Source organism: Triticum aestivum, chromosome 1B (genome assembly GCF_018294505.1).
Source record: "Triticum aestivum cultivar Chinese Spring chromosome 1B, IWGSC CS RefSeq v2.1, whole genome shotgun sequence".
In the NCBI taxonomy this organism is placed as follows: domain Eukaryota; kingdom Viridiplantae; phylum Streptophyta; class Magnoliopsida; order Poales; family Poaceae; genus Triticum; species Triticum aestivum.
The window spans coordinates 546,224,066-546,244,703 of NC_057795.1; the positions used below are offsets into that span (position 1 = coordinate 546,224,066).

Sequence of the window (20,638 nt, forward strand, 5' to 3'; positions counted from 1 at the left end):
AGCCCATCTTTTATTCCAATGCAGATACACTATGAGAGTTTGGCGCATGATCAAAGATTGGCTCGGTCTCCATGATGTGCATTTTAGTGATTGGAGTGCCGCAACTTCCGTTAAAGAGTGGTGGAGCCACAATGCTACCAAGAAGACACAATTGCGAAGACCACTTGCTTCCTTGATGCTTCTTATCTCTTGGGAGTTGTGGAATGAGAGGAATGCGCGGATCTTTCGTAATACCGCTGTCCCGGTTGGAGTCATTGTTGCTAGGATTAAAAAGGAGGCGTCACTTTGGAGCATGGCGGGGGCGAGGCACTTGAGTAACATAATGCCGCGAGAGTGATTATTGTAATTCGGCCATGGGCCTTAACCTCTTAAACTTCTCTCTTAATCAATGAAAATGGCAAATCTTTTACCGCGTTTCAAAAAAAACCCAAGTCCGCTCTAGGCGGCCCACTTGGCTAGGCACATACCCGGTGGCCCACTTGGCTGAGCACACCCAACAACGCCCACTCGGCGGGGTCGTCAATCCGGGAGCTTGTAACCGGCGCTCTCAACACCGGTTCAGCTTACTAGCGCTCATAGGTGATGTTTTCACTGGGTCAGCCCAGCAAAGCTTTAATTGATCGCACACAAAGACCGCTCGCCGTTGGTAGCACAAAAAAATAATTCAAAAGGTTGTTTTGTATGAGAATCGAGCTCGTCTAAAACATAGGGAAACAACTTAGGGCCTGTTTGGTTCCAAATAAATCACCAACTTATAAGTCGAAAAGTGGAAAAAGTGACTTATTTTGCCAAACAGACCCGACTTATAAGTCACCCTAACTTATAAGTCATAAGTTGCTCCACCCCAACTTAAAACTTATAAGTCACCCCCTTTTGCGTGGGTCCCACCACCTGCATGATGTTGATTGGTGTGGAAAGATGTGTCAGGTGACTTATAAGTCAGGTGACAACCAAACAAGCGTGACTTTAAAAGTCACTGGTTTTAAGTCACATGTTTGGTTCATAAGTCCTAGGACTTTTTTTAGTCCCAACTTATAAGTCACAAGTCTTTAAAAAGTACCTACCTGTTTGGTTCCTGGGACTTATAAGTCCCTATAAGACCATATTACAACTATAAGTCCCTATAAGTCCCTCCTTGAGATTCATAAGTCCCAAATGCCAACTTTAAGTCCCTATAAGTCCCTCCTGTTTGGTTTAGATGGGACTTGTAGGGACTTTTTTAAGTCCCTGGAAACAAACACCCTCTTCAGGTGACTTATTGAAACCAAACAAGCCCTTAACATGCCTGGGACAATCCAAGTCCGTTCTAGGTGGCCCACTTGGCTAGGCACATACCAGGAGGCCCACTTGGCTGAGCACACCCAACAACGCCCACTCGGCATGGTTCAGATTACTCACGCTTGTAGGTGATATTTTTACTGGGCCGGTCCAGCAAAGCTTTAATTGATCACACGCAAAGATCATTGGCCGTTGGTAGCGCAAAAAAACCCCAAAAAGTTGTTCTATACAGGAATCAAACTCGCAAATTTATTGCACAAGTACTCCCTCCGTCCGGGTTTATTGGGCCTAAAGACAACTTCTCTTAGACCAAGATACATAGTAATTTGCTCACATTAATTCTTCTATTCCACTCACAATGCATTCTCTCACATGCATGCAACCAATGAAAAAGCACACATGAAGTGTATTAATTTTCCAGCCATGGTACTAACAATAATGACTTTCAATGTAACCAATGAAATGGTTGCATGCATGCACTTTTCCAAAGCGGGGCCTTATAAAATGGTACAGGCTTGTGATGCTGAGAGGCCTAATAAACCCGAAGGGAGGGAGTACTGTCCAGCAGGTGGGGTCCAGCACAGGAATCGTTGGCCCTGCTCTCAGAACCGGTAGATCTCGAGTTCCAACTCCGCCTCGCACATTTTTTGCTTTGCTTCAGTTTAAACAGGAAAAAAAGGGACAACGGGGCCGGCCCAGCGCAGCAGGTGGGGTGTGCGCCCCTTTTTGCGAAAAGTGAAGAAACGGGCGCATAAGGCGCCCTTTAGGGTTTGCCCGTTAATGCGTCATCAAGACGAGCGGTACGACGTAGTTAAGGCTGCCCATGACGGAGAATAGCATATACTAGTATCATGTATATGATACTAGTATACGGTACTATTTTCATAATATGTAGTATAATAAGTTAGGGCCTGTTCGGTAACTCCCTGGCTCCAGGAAATCCTCAAATCTAGCTTCTATTTTCGATCGCCAGCTTCTTCCATGAATCGGGATCGATGGAAAACCGTTCTGCTCGATCACTTCCGCTTCTCGTCGCGCTAGTAGGCTGGCCTGCCTAAGCGGGCTGGAGCCCAGTCGGCTCAACAGGTAGGATCGGTGTGAAACAGGACGAGAGAGGATGGGCTTGGCCCACATCGGAGGGAAACATAACGAACCGGTACGTGAGGCACTTCGCGGTGGCATCCAATCGTAAATAACGCCAACTCCAGGAATCCCGCTTCTGGGATCGACAAAACTACGGCTCCAAGTTTTTATACGTCGATGCTGCTTCGATCTGGGAAGCCAGCTTCCTGGAGCTGGGCCGTTCGGGCCAGCTTCCCTCGCAGATTCATGGAAGCTGGGAGCTGGCGAGCTACCGAACAGACCCTTAGTATCTTATATTATCTTATTTTATTTTTTTATTTTGCGGGGAAATTGGGAGTTTTATTCCTTAAAAGGATTACAATTAGTTGTCAAGAGCTCCTTAATATAAGGGGGGCCTCTTTGAAGCCGAACAGCAATACATGACTGAGTATGACTGTAATTAACCAAACAATCTGCTATCCTATTTTGAAACCTAATAAGCTTTTGTATGACACAAAGTAGTACGATATTTAATGTATCGTTGCTACGACCTGGACGATTTGGTCGCTGTATGATCATGGCCTTGCCGGCCCTATATAACGCAAGGTTAGGGCACCCACACGGCATGTGTACAAACACACATACCAACATTATATATGATCTTTGTACTGAGATCCCTTGTACGAGCCCAGATTATCATCAACGGGAGTAAAGTATTACCTCTTCTACAGCGGGGCTGAACCTGAATAAAAACCTCGTGTGAACCCATCCTCTATCATCCTCTTGTGTCTCCCAAATCCAGAACAATGTGTCTTGCCACAAAATCCTGTGGTAGAGAGAGATCCTGAAACAACATTTAATTAACCATCTGTCCTACCAAAATACTTACTTGAAGCAAGGAAGCTATTAGATGGATTAAGCTTGGAGATAAAAACACCAAATTATTTCATGCTAAGGCAACTATCAAGTATAGACACAATCACATTGCGGTTATACAAGATGAAATGAAACAAGAGCACAATGATCACCAAACTAATGCAGCAATTATCTGGAGAGCTTACAAAAAGCAGGTTTGGAATCACCAATCCAACTAGCTCTTTTTTCCATTAGCATAGTCTTCTTCATAGAAGTGAGAACCCAAATTGAATGGGGAAACCAAGTGGCACTCCATTGCCAACTCCATCAAGACCATCGGCATCGGCACCGAGGAAGAAGCGGATGATCCAACTGACCCAACAGAAGAGCCACCTAAGAAGGTTAGAAGGGTGTTCCGAGGAAGGAAGTGGGTGGAGAGAAGGAGAAGCGAGAGGGGCAATAGCCAAGATAACTGAAACGTTCAAGGACATCTTGTCGAAGAGGGAGGAGGAATGTTGTCAAGCGCACCGACGTGTAGGAGAAAAAGAAGGCTGAGAGGCTAAACATCTTAATGACGACGAACGAGAAGAAGATCGACAACAGAAGAAGACCAAGGTCTAAGAGAGGAGAGTTGAGCTCGGGGCCGCTTCAGAGGATTCAAAGATGTTGACCATGAGGATGGACGAGTTGGATGATGATGCACATGATCATGCACGCCGCCCATGTCTAGATGTTGAAGCGATTGGTGTCCGAGAAGGAGGCGGATCGTGAGGAGGAAGTGGCGGTAGAGTGCGCGGGGAGGTTCAGATAGCCGCTCTGGCAGGGCAAAATGTAGCTTTTTGCACGGACTGGTACTTTTGTGATCAAGCGCATGTAAAAACTATAAACATTTGCTTCTTTTTGTTTGTGATCGGACGCTATGTGAACCTCACACTTTAACTAGCTATCATATTGCTATGCATTTGAAATGAAAATCGGTCGGGCCTGGCCATAGACGTTTAGAGGATGTAGTTGGATGTAAGCTCCCCCATCTGTGTCCACGGACTGTTACGGACCAGTCCGCGGACAAATAATGTGTCCATTTTAGGAGAGGGCGTTGGAGATGCCCTAACTGCATCACCAATAAGCATCCAAAGAATTTGAAGAGTGCAAATAACGAGAACGTCATTTTGGTGACCAAGCTCATTGGAGCTCGAAATTTTTGAAAAAAGTCAAAATTCAAACTTTTCAACTTAAAAAAAATCTGAAAAAAAAGTGTGCAAGTAAACAAAAGATGTCATGTGTATGTGTGTAAATTTTTAGGATGAAATACCTTGAAATGTGATATGTTCATCTGTATAATAAAGACAAATTCATGGCCTGGGAGGATGAATAGTATCATGTGTTAAAAAGCCTCAACAAAAATTTTGCACAACCCTCATTTCAATGTATTTTACCCTGAAAATTTACACGCATGTGTGTGTATGCCTTCATGCATATTTGTATTTTTTCCAGAAATTTTTTAAACGTAAAATATGAATTTTGATGAAATTTGAATTTGGAGGCCTACATCGAGGTCGTTCTCCAAAAGCAATTTTAGGGAAATAACTAATTACATGCATAAAATTTGAATGAAAATCACAAGCATGTGACCTCAGACAGTGCAAAAAGTAAAGCGCACAAACAAATTAACGCGACAGCATGATGATTCATGGATGGACTAGTGGTTGACGACCGTCCTCTTGATTTCGCCTTGACAAGAACATCACCTTGTGCGTGAGGACATTCTTATAGTATGAGTTATCGAGAGCATTGGTGGTCACGACGTGTTGGTTCACCGTGGTGGCGTTGGCCATGCTCATGTAGTCGGACCTAATTTGGGGATTGGTGGTCACGATGTGTTGGTTCACCGTGGTGGCGTTGGCCATGCTCATGTAGTCGGACCTAATTTGGGGGAGAAGAGGAGGCACGGTCCCGAGATGGAAAAGTGCACCACACCGAGCGCCAGCAAGGAGCATGGCGCTGGTGAGGCCTCAAACAGGAGCGACCGGAAGCCGGGGACGATGCGATAGCAGCGTCACCGATGGAGGGGAGTTGGAGGCTTGATTCGGGTGTGAGGTGGGGTTGCCGGCGCCGAAGAAGAGGCAGGGCTGTTTAGAAGAATGGTTGGGGACAACAACATCATGGTAGTGGCACCACATGAAACACATATTGTTGCCTTGCGTTTCGCTGTAAGCCGAGCGTAATCTGTTGGCACTCGGCTTAAAGCAGTGTAAGCCGATCGTGGGTAAGCTGAGTTGACTTTGCCGAGTGTAATACTCGGCATTGTCTTTGCCGAGGTGGATTTGGCGTTCTCTAAGGCGTTTGAGTACTCGGTTTATGTTGTTTTTTGTTTTGAATAGAGAACAAGAGAATAGACACAGAGATGTAGGATGATGGGATTACACATATATATAGCCCCCGAAGGGGTGTGTCCGAAGGGACATGGGGCAACCGCCTTTGTCAGGAAAAGCAGAGATTAATAGGATTAATTAAATCCTAACACTCCCCCTAATCCATGCCTTTTAGTGTAAGTATTATCCTCTTGAAAACTCCTCCAAAACCCTATGGGAAAAAGTGAGGACATATGTGTTTGATATGTTGCTAAAACTCCTGCAAACCCAGTGGGAAAATAAGGAGAAAATGATGCAACATATAATGGCTATTGTCTCATTTAACTCGATACGAGAAGACTCATAGCGTTCGGAGAAAAATAGATATGTCGTATATACTTTCATAAAAAACCCGGTGGGGAAAACAAAAAGTATGACATATGATGTCATGTTGATATTACCTCATTAAAAACCTTTATGAGAACCTGTAAAGTAAACTCATGAAGGGGAAAAGAGTATAATATGATGCTTTGAATAGGAACAATTCACGAAGATACTCCTCCTGATTCTTGCAAATTCCAAAGCCATCACATACCACTTCCATGAACATATTTCTGGAATGTCAAAGTTGGTAGAGACTTGGTGAACAAATCATACCACTTCCATGAACATATTTCTGGAATGTAAAAGTTGGTAGAGACTTGGTGAATAAATCAGTCACATGATTTGATTTGCAAGATATACAATATAGCGATATTGCTTATTACGTAAAGTTTTTGCATCCGGGCAACACAAGCAGCATTATCTTTGAGATAATGGTTGGTGGATATAGCCACAAGGTCTGTTTCGAAGACTTTCAAGGGATGATTACCACACCTAACAGGAACACAAAGCTTGTCTGCGATCTGACATAGTAGGGATCTGATCGATGTATCCAATGATATTGGTATCCAGATTTCTCTGAAAATGAAAGATTAGGACAAGATGTTTGATGCATTGGAAATATTGAAAGATATTCTTGAGTCTTAGCCAATTGCGTTTGGTGGATCCAATGCATGCACTGTGATATGGAACCTTAGGTCCCAACATATTATTTCCATCTCCTCATGGTCTAGATGAATCTTTCTCTACGTCTAGAGAACAAATAACCATGGAAATTATGGATGGATAAGACTTGTCCACAATCAATTTCTCCAATATAATCTGGATATAGACAGCATGGTGTACCATAATGTATGAGTGAAGATGCTTGAAGTTTTACCCAAATCCTTCATATGAAATTCCGTCACTTAGATGATCACATGCTTAACATGTATGGGTAATCATCAGTGTAGGAGTAATCCTTGTGAATAAGGAACTCACTAGATCGGTTGTCCCAAAATATACCGACAACAATAAGTCGTATAGTGACTTACTGATTTTACACAAAGTATGTTGTGTTTTGCATTTCGATTCAGAAGTGAGACTCCATTGGGAACCATCTATGTTTGAATCTAGTGATCCACATGTATATGTAATCATTACATCTATCAACCACAGAGACAGATGATTTTGTACTACCAATGATATAAGTTATCGTAAAGAGATTCCACCTCCAGAGAATAGTTGGGTATCTGCATGAACCCTTGTGCTACAACACTTGCTCTATGTTCCACCACCTCATTGCTCTCAATTCCGTTTCCAGAGGAAAACTGATGTACATATTGCTTATGAATACCTTCCCATTATTGAGCAAGATTATTTCTACGTAGATTATACCCTTTGCTTGAGTCTAGTCCGAGTGTTTTTCACACTTTGCCAGGGCATGGTCTTTGGACCTGAATCATGTGAAAGGTTTTGCAATCTAGTTGAGAAATGTATGTCGACAATTGTAGACTTCCGGTTATATGTTTCTCCAGAATCTATATATGTATATATAGTTGATGGAATATCTTTACCCATGGTGACTGCCCGCGATTTCCCAATGCGGTTGAGTCGGGTATTCCGATGTCCCGGTCATTATGTGCACTATGACCTGGGTTGGTGGAGGTTTCCCATCTACTGGGTGTATATTACCCATTAGGTGTCTGTTAACGTGAAGTTGACTTGCATTTACTGATTCGGAGGCCTTGATATCCTTGCTTGCAAGAAGCTGAATCCAGATGTAGTATTGTCATACATCTCCCCCTTTTGCTTTGAATGGGGAGTGGAGTGATTCTTATTGGTACCTTCAATCTTCCAGGAATATTTTGCAGGATTGTAGGATTGTGTGACACCTTTATAGTCAGTAAATGAATCTGGCAGGTTATTTGCAATGTGCTGCAAATCTTCTGAATGCATGGTTCAGATCTTTGAGTATATGGATTTGAGGCAGAAATGTGTTAAACATTCAACTAATTTCCTGGCATTCTTAGTGGTACTTTAACTCTCCCCCTAATGCCTGGAAATGTTCTTCATTGAATCAACATACTGACCTTGAATAACTCCTCATGTGAGGGGCTAGAGGTATTGACGGAAATATAGTTATTCCTCACATAGATCCCAACTATATGTTAAGGGGTCAATGATGTATGTCGGCTGGTGAAATTGGTATGTAACCGAATTACCGCAGATGAGAAAAACTTGGTAGATTTCCACGTATCAAAGATGTAGGGGAATAATATTATGCGGTTTGGTCATGAGCATGTAAAACTACATGACTCCAACATAAAGTTGGTAAGTTGCAATTCCAAAGTAAAGATAATGCAATGAGCTTAACTCTTTGGATAAAGAATTCTACCAAACCATTTTGAGTCTAGACATATTGGACAAAGTGCTAAACTTCAATCCTGGGGCCATAGTCAAGACACGCAAGGAGAATTCTGCAATGTTGTCCATTCGATTTGCTTGAAGTCAATGGTCAGGATAATCAACAAATGGTTTTCGTGTGGATAAAGACACACTTGAGACCATCATGTAGATGTGTCTTTTTAAAACCATGGATACTTGAATAGTACAGTTAATGGTTGGGAAGAGCCACTTACCTGGACTTGATGTGTTCAAGGAGTTTGAGTGGTTCAGTGTAGACTTTAAGGTGCACGAGCCTTAATTAGCTTCGCTGCGTAACATGTAGTGCGCATAAAATCCAAATATTGATAGAATTTAGCATCATGATAGTATAACCAATGGAATTGCTAATAGTTTCGGTTTCAACCCAATGTCTGAATGACCAAGGCGGGTATGCCAAGTTTGGCATGCAAAAGACATTCTGGAAAACTATCTTGTACGCAACATGTGCTACGGGTTTTGTAGTATGTGTAGTACAATCCAGACAATAAGGAGATAATTTGTTTGACATATCCGTAATGGTGAAGAGAAAATATTCCTCTTTGTTGTCATCATAAGTTTCGCTATAGAAACTATTTTGATGGATAACTCCATAGTTCAGTAGGGTACGAGTTGAACCAAGACACAATTAAGCATCCTTGATGGCACTCCGGTACCCATAGGGATAGTAATATGACCCGATTGAGTCAACAATTACCTCATCGCGTCTAGTGATACGTTCATTTTGCATCATGCTTTTATATCATTATTTATTGCATTATGGGCTGTTATTACACGTTATATCACAATACTTATGCATTTTCTCTCTTATTTTATAAGGCTTACATGAAGAGGGAGAATGTCGGCAGTTGGAATTCTGGACTAGAAAAGGAGCAAATATTAGAGGCCTGCACAACTCCAAAAGTCATGAAACTTCACGGAGATCAGTTTTGGAATAAAGAAAAAATATTGGGCGAAGAAAGCACCAGAGGGGGGCCACCAGCCAGCCACAAGGGTGGAGGGTGCGCCCCGCTATCTTGTGGGCCCCTTGGCAAGCCCCTGACGCCCATCTTCTGCTATATGGTGTCTTTTGCCCTGGAAAACAGAGGAGAGAAGCTTTCAGAACGAAGCGACGCCGTCTCGAGGCGGAACCTGGGCAGGACCAATCTAGGGCTCCGGCGGAGCTGTTCTGCCAGGGAAACATCCCTCCAGGAGGGGGAAATCACCGCCATCGTCATCACCATCGATCCTCTCATCGAGAGGGGGTCAATCTCCATCAACATCTTCACCAGCACCATCTCCTCTCAAACCTAGTTCATCTCTTGTATCTGATCTTTGTCTCAAAACCTCAGAATGGTACATGTGGGTTGCTAGTAGTGTTGATTACTCCTTGTAGTTGATGCTAGTTGGTTTATTTGGTAGAAGATTATATGTTCAGATCCTTCATGATAACTAATACTCCTCTGATTATGAATATGAATATGCTTTGTAAGTAGTTACATTTGTTCCTAAGGACATGGGAGAAGTCTTGTTATAAGTAATCATGTGAATTTGGTATGCATTCGATATTTTGATGAGATGTATGTTATCTCTCCTCTAGTAGTGTTATGTGAATGTCGACTGCATGACACCCCACCATTGTTTGGGCCTAGGGGAAGGCATTGGGAAGTAATAAGTAGATGATGGGTTGCTAGAGTGACAGAAGCTTAAACCCTAGTTTATGCGTTGCTTCATAAGGGGTTGATTTGGATCCATATGTTTCATGCTATGGTTAGGTTTACCTTAATTCTTCTTTCATAGTTGCGGATGCTTGCGAAAGGGGTTAATCATAAGTGGGAGGCTTGTCCAAGGAAGGACAACACCCAAGCACCGGTCCACCCACATGTCAATTTATCAAAGTAACGAACGTGAATCACATGAGCATGATGAAAACTAGCTTGATAATAATTCCCATGTTTCCTCGGGAGCGCTTTGCTTTATATAAGAGTTTGTCCAGGCTTGTCCTTTGGTACAAAAAGGATTGGGCCACCTTGCTGCACCTTGTCTACTTTTGTTACTTGTTATCCGTTACGAATTATCTTATCACACAACTATCTGTTACCGATAATTTTAGTGCTTGCAAAGAATACCTTCCTGAAAACCGCGTGTCATTTCCTTCTGCTCCTCATTGAGTTTGACACTATTACTTATCGAAAGGACTACGATAGATCCCCCACACTTGTGGGTCATCATCTAGCGATTTTTTTAATATCTCCTTTCCTCTCAACGAAAGTTGAAACATTTTACTTCCCTGAGTATAGAGTTCGTGGTGCATATGTCCACAAGGCACATATCATCTTTTATCAGATCGACCCCCGTAGAAATCTATAAGTATATAAAGATTCTCAGTACGAAAATCTCTATTATATATAGAATACATACAACTGTATTTGTACCAAAGTGCTAATACAAATATGTTGTGATATACAATATATGATGACAAAAATACTCATGTTCTTATTAGAACATCAGAAATGGACATAAATTATATTGACCACTGAGGAGATTGAGAGATTGTTCATAGTCTCCAAACATGTCGGTTGAGAGATATTCAACCATCAGGTTCTCTATTCCCAAAGGGTCCCGTCACCTTTGGTGATGTCGGGTTGAAGGTTGAAGTGAGTTTCAAACCTTTGCCCTTGAGGTCCTTTGTATCACAGGGATTGCTAATATAGAATAATCAGATGCTGAGATCTAGATCGATATAATGCCTTATGATGCATAAGGCAACATATTTATACTATTAGTGGCGTGACTCCAACCGTAGCTGAATCCGACAGGTCTTGGATTGCACACATTATCCCATGAGACACAAGAGTGATCCTAATGTCCATGGCCCAGATAGGGCAGTGGTGGCCATTGAGGGCGAACGCCTCAAATTTTCTAGCCATCGGTTACCAGAAATAATTAATTTATGATGAGTAAATTAAAGACCACCATGGTTAGTATTGTAATGAATTTTGCAAAATTACTGGATATTTCAAAAGGTTAGCTTGTAACCATTATTAGTGTGGACTTCAAATTGTTAAGCATGACACTTTGTAGATAATCTCCAAAAGAAATTTTGAAGTATATCTAGCAGCATTAGAGTGGTATAATCTGATAAAATCAGTAGATACTCACTCATAATGCCTTATGTCATGACTTAGTAAAATGTGTGGGAGAGCACTTTGTAAAGCAATTATAATGTCAAAATGACAAAATGTAGGCTTAAACGGTAGTCATTGATAATCTGCGAATGCAGTAGATCTATATGACTACCTTGTGATCCCAACACATCAGTTTGAAGAAATCACTAAGAATTTTGCATATCAATTCTTGCTCGTATTAAGCCAAAAGCTCAAGATGAATTGATTTGTATTTACAAGAAATTAAAATAAATCTCAATTGCAAATAGTGGATGTATAATTTCAACATGTAGAACATGGTAATATATTACATCATAGATTCTAGAATACATATGGTACTCAACAGAAAACACTACTAATGTAGTGAATAATAACGATGTTGCAAACTTGATGCTCAAGTGAAAAACTTGAATTGTAGACCTCAAATTAAATGAGATGATCTTGTATCAAGTTGCAAGATAATTCAACAGGCTGAATTAATATTTTGCGCGAGAAAATTAATCTCTATCGCAATGAGATTGTTTTGAGAGATAAGAAAATTCTCAATCGCAAATCGGTATTGTAGAGGTACTGAATTTACCTTTGCAAGAGATAAAAGAAAAATCTCGATTGCAAAACATAGATGTAATTATTCTCAACATGTAAGAAACGTGGAGATATATTATTACATCAACATATTATATGGAATACATAGTACTCAACATATTTACAGTACTGGAATTTAAGTACTGCAATTAGCGGTGTCTAAAACAGAGTTAGACAACTGTTAATAGAATGAAATACGAATTAATAACCAAGAAAATATAGGTTTAACTCAGAAAAATCGTCCGGCAGGCCCATACAAGTCCATCCCTCCACCACCTGGAATGGAGAAGGCGGTGAAGGAGACGGTTTCCTCTCCAACCGCTCCCCCGCCCTCCCTGTGCAGCGCCGCCCCACCCATCTCCACCGGCGCCGCTGTAGCGGCTATCACCGGCAGGGACGGGAGGCCGTCTAGGGCTACGAGGCGACGGCGAAGGCAAGGAGAGGGCCGAGGCGGCGAGTACCATCTCGGTGTCGTTTCCGATTCTTTCCAATTCGCCGGGTCGCTCAGGGAAGAGCGTGCTGATAACGTGTTTTGAATAGAGAACAAAAGAATAGACACAAAGATGTAAAAATAATCAGTTGTTTTCATTGATGATGGGATTACACATATATATAGCCCCCGAAGGGGTGTTTTCGAAGGGACACGGGGCAACCGCCTTTGTTAGGAAAAGTAGAGATTAATAGGATTAACCAAATCCTGACATTTTTCATGCAGAGGTGTGCACGGGAGTACCGTTGGCCGTCGTGCTGGAAGATACATCAAAGGAAAGAGAGGACCCCAGACGAATAAGGCACCTCAGCCATCCGATTTAAATTCGACGGCTAAAAAATCAACTAACCAAGATATCTTTTCGAGTCAACTTAACTATAGTCGGCCCCAATATAAGTGCATGTTTTCTTGGATCATCGAGTTAATTCATCTTCTCTCTTCTTTACAAATTAATGTTTTCTTCTGAGTAGAAATAGTGCGGTTTGCTAGTCGGCATTATATGTGCATGTCAGTTGGGGACTATTAGCCTCCACTGGGATTGAGCTATGAGCAAAGTCGTGGAATGTTCGTGTGTCGTCGCTTATGCCTGCTGACAGGTCACAAGGCAGCAGGATATCTTTGTCGCTCACATGCGTGTATGTGTATATATGCCTTATCAAAAGGGAGAATGTTTGCGTCCAGCACACGCATGGTGAGTCGGTTGAATGGAAAATGCAATGTAAACTCTTCTGAACAACCTGTTTGAGCTTTGGCCTCTGACTTTTGTAGAGCCAACTCAACTGCAGGGCTACAGCCCCGTTGTAGTGTTACTCTGTTGGCCGGTCCCTAACAAGTGCGATGTTTAGAGTCTATTTTCTACTCCCTCCATTCCATAATATAAAAGCGTTTTTTTTACAAAAACACTCTTATATTATGAGACAGAGGGAGTAGCTAATATTCAATACTATCAAGTGTGACCGCAAAAGGCTACTTCAATAGTTCTAAATCGTCAATTTGACTAACGAAATACGAAAGAAAGATGCAAGGAACAAAGGGCGTAGAAGACGCCGCAACCCACGCCGCGATGCAACAGTTGATGACTTCTTCAGAGTTGACAATCCAATTCCAAACATATGATGCTGCCCAACGGGGGTCTCAGTCACCGCCAAAAAAGTACAACCATTTCACAACAATTGCCTTCCACACCGCGAAACTACCGTCTGGATCGAGTACTAAAAATCTGCTAAACGAGCAATCCAGCACCAGAACAACAACAAACACACCACCCTATAGCCTAACGGGTGAGTAGAGTGTGTGATTCGTCAACTTTCGACAGCCCCCATCGCTACTCATGTGGGGGGCTGAACCCAAAAACCTCTGGTAACGCGAGCGAAAAGCCACTGCCTGAAGCGCACCCTTCACTCACATATCTTGGTGAGGCCTCCGTTCCAGGATCCGCGCATCGTAGCACAGGATAGCGTCGAGCAGCCTCCTGTGGCTGATCACCTGTGCTCCCGATTTCGCGTACTCGACGCTCTCCTGAATCTCCTTGCCAAGGATAAGATCGAAATCCGAAGTGATCTTCCTTGGAGGGCCGCTGTCATAGATGAAGTACACCTCCGCTGGATTCCTGTTCAGATTCTCGTGCAACCGGTCTGGGCTGATTCCCTCCAGTACTTGCCCTTCACCAGCTGCTACGAGTCTTTGGATGGTTTCTCTGTCTTCAGGGTCTATGTAGGCGCTGAGGCAGAAATGCAGTCCCGAGAACAGTTTTGGTGCCTGCAAACATCATGTTATCATCATTTGGCTGTAGAAAGGCATCAAAATGTTGCTTTTATTACATATGAAATGCATTCATAAGATCCATGACTATTGAAATGCATTCCAAAACATCGCAATCAGGGAAATGACACTTCAAAAGAGAATTTGTAAAACAACACTGCAAAAGATGTTTCCAGTTTCCTCGATTTCTCAAATGCTCCCTCTGTACTCTATGTATAATTTCTTCTACCTTAATTAATACTAGAAAGCAGCGCTGCTGTTTTCGTCAAAAAAACATACGGAAATCTGTTTAGCACCCCACCTTATAAAAGAAAAGCTCTTGGAATATACTGACCATGGAACACCTAAATTTCTCTAAAGATGCACTTAAAGCCTTTGACATCAAACAGCCTCTGTATGAACACTTTAGTACATATTTATACTTGGTTGCAATAGGGAACCTTTTGAAAAATATTGTAAACCAATTCCCAAACCTTTTGACAAAAAAATTGTAAACGAATTCCCTGAACTGATGCATAAGGCAAACTGCGATCAGTTTTCACTACATATGCTTTTCTCTATATTGAATTCGTAGATAATATATTATTGCCAGACATGTTTACATACCCGTTCAGCAGCTCTAGCTCTTCCTTTCATTGGTCCATAACCTGATGTGCATGAACCATCACAGAAATTCATCTCGTACGAAATTTCCGGGCCTGGGATCGGCTTTTCCAAGCAAGTTTTTAGATCTGGAATCGGTTCCACCAAGCAATCCACAATCCCTAAGACATGAATATGACGTGAACTGCTTCAGGGCAAGGAGAAATGATATTCTCTGCCGAGCTAGGATAAGTTTTAGATTGCCACGGATAAATGGAAGTGCAAATAGACCAGCAGCTTATTACATTAGTATGTAGCATGAGTTTGGAGATAGTACAATAATCATCAACAATACAAAACAAGGGAGATGTAAGATGGATTAATACTAACATCCGGCTGTGACAACCCATTTCCCAGAGAGTATCGCCATCAGGACCTCATATGATCTGCCACATGCATCACCGGCGTTTCTGCCCACAATTACATGGGTCACATTTTTGTCCCATTCCTCAGCCAAGGTTGAACTGGTTAAGGATGCAAATTCCTTCAAGGAATCCTGGATGACAAACATAAACAATTTTATCATAGCTTGGTATGGAACAGAACTTATTTCGAAAACCAGCAGATTATATAAATTAAATTTGACCATAAATTAAAATTGCTGCATTACTTGTCCACACACATGTTTGCTAATATTGTTTAGATATATCCAAATGCTCTTAAAGGAGAGTATCGTTCAGATACATCCAAAAGCTCTAAATGAGAGTATTGTTCAGATATATCCAAATGCTCTAAAAGGACAGTATTGTTTGCAAGTATAGTCTAATGCTACCTTTTCTGATGCACTTAAAGGTATACCGAGCAAAACCCATTGATCCACAGGGGTGCTAGACTGATTTACTAGCTTTTCTTCTCTCCGGTGATTAGCAGAAATTCTTCCTCTGTCCGAACATAGGCTGTAATGATGAAACACAGTGCAAATTATAGAAGAATATTAATCAATAGTGATTGAACATCTGATCAGTAACTTCCGCCACGCATACCCCTGAGGCAAGGAAGAACTCAAGGTGTTCAGCTGATCTACTTGCAGATCTTCCCTTCTATGAAGGACAGATGTTCCTCCTTTAACTAAATATTGGCTGGAACAACAAAATACAACAAATCAATTACAAAATGAAAGATTGATGATTAATCAGATGAATGGAACCATCTCCAAGACGGGTGAAGAAAGAATGCATACCCAGGCACATGTCCAGGCAAAGAAGAATTTGATGTGGCGAGTGGATTAATGTGTTCATTTTCCATTTGGCAATCGCTGGAAATTTCTTTAGCTGGACATTGGCTGGAATGACTAGATACAACACTGAATTATAAAATGAAGGATTAATCAAGTAACATGAAGGTTGAAGAAAGATCACATACTTCTGAAGGACAGCGGAAGTAATGTCAGTTTCAATTATTGGTGAGCTCATCTCATCGCCCGGTAATGGATTAATGTGTTCATCTTCCATTTGGCAATCGACCGAAATTTCTTTAGCTGGACATTGGCTGGAATGACTAGATACATACAACACTGAATTAGAAAATGAAGGATTAATGAAGTAACATGAAGGTTGAAGAAAGATCACATACTTCTGAAGGACAGCGGAAGTAATGTCAGTTTCAATTATTGGTGAGCTCATCTCATCGCCCGGTAATGGATTAATGTGTTCATCTTCCATTTGGCAATTGACCGAAATTTCTTTAGTTGGACATTGGCTGGAATGACTAGATAAAACACCAAGTTATAAAATGGAGGATTAATAAAGTAACAAAAAGGTTGAAGAAAGATCGCATACCTCTGAAGGACAGCGGAAGTAATGTCGCTTTCAATTATTTGTGAGCTCATCTCATCGCACGGTAATGGATTAATGCGTTCATCTTCCATTTGGAAATCGACCGAAACTTCTTTAGCTGGACATTGGCTGGAATGACTAGATACAACACTGAATTATAAAATGAAGGATTAAGCAAGTTACATGAAGGTTGAAGAAAGATCGCATACTTTTGAAGGACGGGGGAAAGAGTGTCACTCTCCATTGTTGGTGAGCTCATCTGATCAGGTGGTGCATGCTTGGGGCACCAAACACGGCGATTCTCCTTCAAAATCAAAACTAAACATGTCAGAACATCAGTGTTTATAAATGGATCAAGCACAAGCTATACTCAAAAGCTTACATCATCCCAGCGGCATTCTGGTATCATCATTGCACATGGGACATGATAACTTTTTCTGCAGGAGTTGTCAATACAACCAAGCGCTGCTCCCCGGAGTTTGCATCTTCTGCATCTCAATCTTTTAGAACGATTGATTTCACTCTCCACATTCTTAAAAGTATCACCATTGGATTCCACTTTTGGGGCCCTTCAGAAACATGGGTAAAGAATTAAAAGGATGGATGAACACTGCATATGATGATTCTAAATAAATTAAATATGAAGGGTTAACCATGCTGTATAAAGAAACTTACCAAACCATGCATTTCTCGTGGACATAGATGGCGTTGGTAGGGATGCCCTCGTCACTGGGCACAATCCTTCTATTGTGATACAGTACCATCGGACCATGGAACTGACATAGGAAAAGTGAACATTTTTAGTGCCAGTACAAATAAGAAGACTTCAACAGACATATTTTACTGATATGTGTAAATGATATGCAGCATATTACCTGCTCACTGGTTCTAAATGAATGGCAGAAAACGCATTCATCTTCAAATACGCCGATTGGTGTCTGATCTCTCCCCAACCTAGTAGCACCTTTGTTGTCTTCCAGCTTTGCATGTTTCCCAGGACCCTTACCTTTTCTGCGGGAATGCAGGTGCTGCCCAGTGTTACTTGCATTAACACCAGGTGATGCACCTTTGGTTGCATCAACAACAAATTTCCTCTTTGTGCCTTTCGCGGGGGATGCACTTCCATTCTGTAACAAAGAGTGATCCAGTTAGAATGTTGAATACACAATGCATGTAATTCATCAAGGAGTAAACAGTTGATTCTATTATGGTTGCTATTCCAGCACTTTTATATGTGTTGTAGCGTAAGAATGTACCAGTCGCTAGCATGAAACTGTGCTCTACTTATATGCATAAGTAATACACGAATACGTCAGGATTGGGGCAAAGAACTCCATCAAAAATGAACATATTTGTTTCAAAGAAGAAAGGAATGCACAAAGTACCCCAACATGTCGTGGAACCTCAAGATTATCACAGCCAGCTTCCGTTCCTATGTCGACCAACATATCGGTACGAGTAGCAGACTTGGTACCTACAAGCATCAAAGTGGTGAGCAGAATGAAGCTGAAAACAATTACTGAACATGGCTTGTTTTATCATAATTTCAAGCAGATGTCTGTCCAGATGAACTGCATAATGACATCATGATATTTTTGAAAACGATAGTTCAACCATGCCCCAACACAATGCAGCATGGATTTAGAGATTTGCGGTCTATTTGGTGAGCCGCGTTGGAGTTGCCGTAAGTCTTTGACGCATCAAATCGATCTAGGGTGTGAATTTTGAAAAAGACAAACTGTACATTATGTAAAACAAGAGATTGAGAGGAGCTTAGCACCATATGCGCATCCTAAGAATTGAAAAAAAAAATACTATAGTCAGTAGATCACACCGAACGATTAGGCCACTTGAAAAACAGAAGCCGTACTTGGCGCTGCGGCGGCGACCCGTGCGATGAGGGTTTGGAGGAACCGAGGGAGAGAAAAGACGCAGGCCCGTTTGATCGGAGTAAGGCAGGCGAGCCCGACGGCGCGCGCCGCGTCGTTTGCCGGCTGGAAGCAAGAGACGGACAGTTGGCCGTACGGGAGCAAGAGGCAGAGTGAAGGGGGGCGAGCGAACCTCCGGACTGCGTCGATGACGGCCGCGCGGCGCCGAATCCCGGGGCCGGTGACGGCCTCTGGCTCCCCGAGGCTGTTGCGCCCAATCCCCCGGTCGGCCGGCCGAATCCCGGCGGAGGCGACGACGCTAGTATCTCTCTCCACACGACCGCTCCGCTCCCGCTCCCCATCAATATCGGCACGCCCGGCGGGCGGCGGCTACTTGACGACGATCTAATGGCCTTGGCGACGGCGGAGCAGTTGCGGTTTAATGTGGCGACGGCGGAGCAGTTGCGGTTTAATGTGGCGACCGGCGGCGCTGGAGAGTGGGCGGGAGGAGCGAGGCGCGGATTTGACAAGGAGCAGGCAGGCGCGCGGCATGGCAGGGGGCGTGGCCGCTGGCGAGCGTTCGCACTACTTGAGTGAACGAGGTCAGAAAAAGGAGACTTTTTGCGTGGCCGGGTGGGTTCTCTCTCTCGCCTCGTCTTCCTCGCTCCCTCCTGACTGGCTGACTGCACCCCACCCCGGCCTACTCCCCCCTATATCCCTAGCCTTTTTCTGAAACGTTGCAAAGAAACGGCGCGGCATGTATGATTCGCACAGTGCTCGCCCCGTTCCGGCCGAGCACGGCGACCCGGCGGCCTGTGTACGCGCGCACGCAGACACGTTGCGGTGCGACTGATGTCGCCGGAGCTCCGACCGCGCGTACCAAAGAAATCTCTTCCCGGACCGCGCCGCGAGATTTCATACGGAAATGGTCGTGCCAGCAACTCCTGCGGGTGGACGGAGAACGGTGGTATCCCCTAGCCATCAGTCTTCAAGTCCCAAACTTGACATTGACGTTGCTGCTCGCATTTTTCTGAATTTATTTCATGTAGGCGATGTGCGTTCAGTGGAAGAAAACGTTCCCGTCAACTATAAAGACGTATGTAGCGACTTTGTCAATCTCAAGATGATGTGTCAGCTCAGTCTATCGGATATGCTCATAGAGGCAGAATTTGCGTGTGTGCGTTTATAGGAGTGAGTATATGCGAGCGACTTCGATTGTACTCACCTGGAACAGGGGTGGATCGGATGGCTACACAGGCATGCTTGGCGATTTGGATCCTCTAACTTACTGCTTTGGGATTTTGTGTCCCTGACATGTGAGTCCGTTAGATGGCTGGCCCGCATGTCAGGGGCACAGACTTACGGTGGAGTGCGTTGGAGAATCCGCGCCGCATGTTTGGCTTTCTATTAATTTTCTTGCAAAATTTGGAATGGGGATTAATTGGTATAACAAGTAGCAAATAAAGCGAAGACGCACAAGAAAATCCAGTCAAGACCATTAATAATAAAATTAATAATTGAAATAATAGATTTTTGCATCGATTATCAATTTTTTCCTTGGGAAGCAAATCTTTCTTTCCCGGGGTATGTGAGAGAGGGATTCCTCAAGACTTGCCAGCTGATGCGCGGAACAAAATTACCATGTTGGTCATGATGAGTGAAGGTAGAAACGTTGACAAAATTGCAGTTAACTAGATGAGAAAACAAAAGGTAAGGAATTGGCGATACCCATCTCTTGATTGTTTTGTCGACGGAGACGACGCTGTTGCCACCAGCACCACAAGACCAAGACCGACCATCAACACCACGTGGTCGAGATCATCACAAGCCACCATGGCCACATAGTCACCGGCGAGGTTGGGATTTGCCTGGTAGCTTAACCAAGCGCGGAGAGGGCAAGATCGCGATGGAGAGTTGGCTAGTTGTCTATTCGATCGAGATGCGGTGGGAGCCTGGCGGCGCTAGGGCTAGGGCGATGGGATATGTGGTCGGGGAGAAAAGTGGGCGGGAGATATAAAGG

General features: G+C 43.1%; 1 pseudogene; it reads right to left on the minus strand.

Moving 5' to 3' along the window:
* Positions 1–13,662: 13,662 nt before the first annotated feature.
* LOC123094444 (uncharacterized) lies at positions 13,663–19,257 on the minus strand (annotated as a pseudogene).
* Positions 19,258–20,638: the final 1,381 nt, after the last annotated feature.